Here is a 5,325-nt window from a genome sequence, read left to right as displayed (position 1 = left end):
CTACTTTGTTAAAAAATAAAATAATTCAAGCGAGTTCAGTGTTACCTTGTTTTGTGCTGAATATTTGAAAAATTGTTTAAAATCAGGGCAATTTCTCCTTATATCAGATCCAATTGGACAAGATCATAAGGAAGGATTGCTGATACTGCTGATTATGCAGCATAGCTTTAAATTGACAGATCATAGGGTCAAATCATTCCGACACATGATGTTCACTAACTGAGGTGTATATGATGGCTGTACAGTGCAGTAGGTTCCTCTGTTGGATCTGCATTTCTGTGGGGATATTAACATTTGGAATTGCACTGAAAAGTCATTCTTTAGCTCTCAAGGGCATATGTCTGAACTTGTATGGAGGTACATCCTTGCATTATTCCAGTGATAAATGAGCACAGTGTAATGAAAATCACAATATTTTTTATTGGCAGCCGTTATAATCGCAAAATTTTATACTGCGAGTTCTCCATGAAGTAGCATGCATTCCGCTGTCATTTGAATGTGGTCAGAATGTTATGAGAGGTTAAAGCTTTCTCTTCTAATGGAAATGTTTTTAACTATGTTTACTTTAATTAAGAGCCAAAGCTGAGCAGCTCCTTGACAACGCCTTGAACTTTCATTTTTTGTGCAGAAGATGATAGTTCAAGTTATCTGCTCTGCACTTTGGATGAATAAAAGAGGGAAAATGACAATGTGCTAACTGCTGACATCACTTACTACCTCGTTTCCAGGTTTCGTTAACCTTTGTGTGCCAGGAGTCTGGGGAATGCACAGGCATGGAAGTGAATCTCAAAGAAAGGTCTTTTCCCTTTTTTAAAAAAGTTAAAATAATATTAATACTTTATATCATTGTTATCACAAAATACTTGGACTCTAGGTGAACAGTCTGGCTAAAACCCGAGGATCCTGAAGGATGGTACGAGTGTTCATTCATTACCAGTGAGAGTATTAAACTTAGTGTGCGGCTGGATTTTATCATCCTCAGAAATGGCATGTGGTAGCTCATTCCCTGAAGAGTTCTAGCACATCAGTGCAGTTACTCATAAATATTACACATCTCTGAGAATAATAGAAAAAAATAATAAAATCAAGGTACCGATCCAGGTCCAAAAAGAAAAGGTGAGCAACAAATCTGCATGAGCATATTTGAGAAATGTTTGCACTTTTTCTTCATAAGAATTTTGAAAAGGAAAATGTTGGCATTTGCCCCCTATCCCTCCACTAAGGATTAGATTTTTCATGGACAGGCTTAAAGATTCAGCTGGTTATGAGCGCCAAGTATCTTGTAGGAGTGCTCAAAATTATGGAAAATCAAGACATTTGTGAATAACCATGAAACATACATTAAATCAGTGCTATATCCAAGTGCTACATCATTGTCATTATTAATGTATGGCTAAATGCAATGTATTCAGCTGTTCTCGGCAAAATATGGATTGCTGGGATGCTCAGAGCTGGAATGATATTTGACTACTCATATCACTGTTTCATTATGAATGCTTTCAGTTTGGCTTTACAGCTATATCCATGAAGCCAAAATGCTACTAAATGCCAAAGATGCGTAAGAGACTGTGAATCTCGTTATAAGAAAAGGGGTAAGCAGATAAAATCTACCTAACTAAATTTATTAAGAAATTCTCTGTGATAAGTCTCTTATAAAATGTTCTAAGCATTGCCTTTCTTTTCTGACAGTCTGAAAGCCCATGGACATCCAAGAGAATTATGCCTGTAAGTAAAAAACATACTTTTGACTCATATGTGGTAACTGGGTGTTCAGCTAGTAGAACTTTTTAAACAGTGCTGAGTGGGACTTTCAATTTTTGATTCCGAGTTCAGACCTGAAACTTCTTGAGAGTATCTAAATGCTGCTGCGGAAGGCCAGACCAAGAGAAATGTGATGGGCCAATATTCGTATCCCAGAAAAGCCATTACAACTACAGTTAACTCTTTTCTTGTTGGTATTCTCCTCAGAATAAATGGCAATGGCAAAGGAAATTTCCTGTGCTCACCTGAGGAGACCATCCAGATCAGACGCACGGAAGACTGGTAATAACAGAGCAGAGGAAACCGGCTGTTGGGTTTTGCTGTTTTTAATTGGTAAACATAGGACACCCGTTTCCAATCTGTTAATCCAGTGCTTTTCACAGGCACTAATCACATTAAAATAATGTGAAGCCATGCTTTCTATTGAAATTGTATCGTTCAATATATCAGAGGAATGCATTTTCTTTTCATAATTTTAGTTTATATCTTGGCAGCAGAGCAAATGTGATTTCTTTGACTGATGGCTTGTTGCAATTGTGTGCATATTTAATCAACAATAGACTCAACATATAAACAGTATATATATCTATGGAGTCACAGTCAGCCATAATCTGCTGTCAGCTAAGCCTGGGTAAATCGAGAATAAGCAGCACTGAAATTAGTGGAGTTTTTCTGGATTTACAGTGAGGTAAAAGGGAGCAGAATCTGTTTCCCTCTCTTTAGCTGCTGAAATAAAATCACAGTGTAAATGAATAAAGGCCCTAAATTAAAATCCCTAGTTTTAGGAACATTTGAATTTACTACGTCTGCCTTTTGACTTTAAATAATTAAAAAAGAGGGAAGAACTAAACTTTGGCTTAAGTTAAAGCTTCAGAATGATTTTAATAATTGAATTAATTGGGGGTGGGGGAGATTGTGCTTTGAGCTTCTGCAAAACAGCATGCCCCCTCCAAAGCAAAAGAAAATTTCCTGTGTCCTTGCGCAAGCCCCAGTGGCTCCATCCCCTTTGCTCTGTGAAACCGGTGCTGGCACCTGCCTGGTTCCCTACGGAGCGGAGGACCCCACTCGCTTCTGCTCTGCAGAGTACGGCTGATGGAGCGAGCTGCTAAGCTACTGGCACAAAGGGACGTCACGGTGACTTTGCTTCCCCTGTATCTAAAAGGCAGTAGTTTTTTCCCCAAGGCATAAGGGCTGGCCCTGAAGTTCTGTCATCCTTAAATGGAACAGCTTGGGCCCTTCCTTCATTTATTTATTTTAGAAGTGAATTTGAGCTGTGTTTTGTAGCATTTTTGCTATGAAACTCCAAAAACATTGAGCATTTTATTGTTCCACAACTCTACATGCTTTCTTACTTTCAGCTCAGGCTTATTCAATAAATGACTTTTATTCACTCCCACGATTCACACTCAGATATTCAATAAAGGCTTTAATGAAATGTTTTCATTGTAACAAATAATAATAAAAAAGTAATGGGCATTGAGATATAAAATCCCATTTTCTGCAATAAGGTCACTCAAATAAATCTAGCATGAAAGAAAGCAAGTACTCTGAGAAGTCCCAGCAGGTACTTAAGTGGAGGGTTTGAATTTAGAGAACTGGTCTACCTTTCTGACTGAAGTGAAATATCTTCTCTTGCTTTACCCAAGCAGAGACTGTTTTGTGTAGTTTATTGTGGTGCCTTCAGATTCATCATATGCTATTTCTGGGTTTAAATACAGCAGGAGTTTCATCTATTGATGTGGCATGGATGCCACACATTTATGTGTGTTAATGGATGGACTAAGCGATTTAAGAAGTTGTAAAGTTAACCCTTTTCAGGAATGTCTGAATATCTCTGAAATAATAGTGCAGCTGCGACAATTTTTCACTGGTAACCAACCCTTCCTCCCTCTTTCTAACTCTACAACACTCTCTCCTTCAGAACGGAAACTTATAGGCTTATATAAATGTGTGATAAAGTCTTGTGGCAACGCTTACTGTTTAAGGACAATATGTTTGCATGTATTCTTAGTAACTTGATAGTACAGACTTCATTGGTACTGTTTTAAAAAGTCTTTGATGCATGCACACAGTGAAAAACATGCATCAGGAAGTCTTTCAGAGTGTGTTCTTGTCTCTCTGTCAGAATATGAGCCCAATGAAGGTTGCACAGGACTTGGGCTTGATGTGGCCATAAACCAAAGTGAAAAATGAAGTGAAGGAACATCCGGATGAAAAAGAATTAAACAAAACAACATTTACAGCAAGGAAATAACGTAATAAAATAATATCAGCCACCAAGGACTGAAAGCCTCTCCTTCCCTGAATTTCACTCATTTAAAAAAAAACACCCCACAGTCAGACAAATATGACACAAATAACTCTGTCCTGGCTTAAGGGGAGACAGTGAACAAATAATGCTCCTGTGTCTACTCCAGTTGTGATTTTTACTATTCTAGGTCACTATTTCTCCCATTTACTATGTTTCTGGATCCAGGTTAACACTTCATGTGTCAGATGAGCCATGGACCCTTGTGTGAAAAGACTTTCAGCACTCCTTATGCCTGACTAGTGTTTAACTAGCATCTTCCACTTGATCTTTGTTAGTGTCTTAGGTTTGTCCTTGGTTAAGGCTTCCTCTGAGTAGAAAATCAGTCCAGTCATACGACTTTAATGAGTGACCCTAACATTTCCTTCTCGTTCTAATCCCAGCCTTTAGGCCTCTGCATCAAAACACTGTAGCAAATACTGCAGAGATTGCAAGTCTCTTGCTTCACAGTCTAGCTCCCTCCTGAGTCCAGATTTTAACTGAAAAACTTAACACTAGAGCTCTGTGGATAGCTGCCTACAGTATTGCTTTAGGGTACAGTGTTATGCCATGCTGATACGCCTTTAATGTGCTTATAGTGGGTAATGATCACAAGATAAATGTCAAAAACATCTTTACTAATGAATCCAAGTGAGTCTGGCATGCACTGCTGTCCAGTTATTTCACACTTCAGAAATGAAGGGGAGAGATCAAATTTCTCATTGCTTCCTAACCCTCTAGTCCTTGTCCTGACTGGATACATATTTGTACCAATAGACCTCAACAAATTAGAGAAATGTAAGACAAATGGATAAAACAATATTCCCAGGCTCCCTCTTCTGTGTTGTACTGGCACTGTAGCGACGGTCTTTTCTGGTAAAATTACCAGCCCTTGTTCCAGTCTACTGTTCCAAGAGATTAAGACATCCTGTTTTATATATATATGTCCTCCCCAAATGGGGAGATCAGCTCATAATAAACACTGGAAAACTACATTTCAGATCCTGCTCTGTGAATAGTCTGTCTGTGAATTGGGAGACCACTGGTGGGCATCTAAACTGCAGGATTAAACAGATAATACCACAAGAAGCTTATGCTTTAATGAGCTTCTGGCTGCAGAAAGGTAAGTGAGGATGGAGAGGACAAAAGGACATAGACGAGGAATCTACGTGCGGACACTGACATCTCAGTCACTGCATCACCAAGGTCACGCCTTGAACGTCCATAAACAGGGCACAGAATCACAGAACAGCTGAAGTTGGAAGGGACCTCTAGAG

General features: G+C 38.8%; 1 long non-coding RNA gene across 1 annotated transcript; it reads left to right on the top strand.

Moving 5' to 3' along the window:
• The first annotated feature begins 727 nt into the window (after positions 1–727).
• On the top strand, positions 728–2,517 carry LOC138067324 (uncharacterized). Its single transcript, XR_011141197.1, has 4 exons — positions 728–796; positions 1,504–1,592; positions 1,690–1,725; positions 1,969–2,517. It is a non-coding gene; the product is annotated as an uncharacterized lncRNA (long non-coding RNA).
• Positions 2,518–5,325: the final 2,808 nt, after the last annotated feature.

This window comes from Struthio camelus, chromosome 5, assembly GCF_040807025.1.
Source record: "Struthio camelus isolate bStrCam1 chromosome 5, bStrCam1.hap1, whole genome shotgun sequence".
In the NCBI taxonomy this organism is placed as follows: Eukaryota; Metazoa; Chordata; class Aves; order Struthioniformes; family Struthionidae; genus Struthio; species Struthio camelus.
Note: the sequence above shows the minus strand (reverse complement) of the source record. Positions and strands in the feature narration are given on the sequence as shown.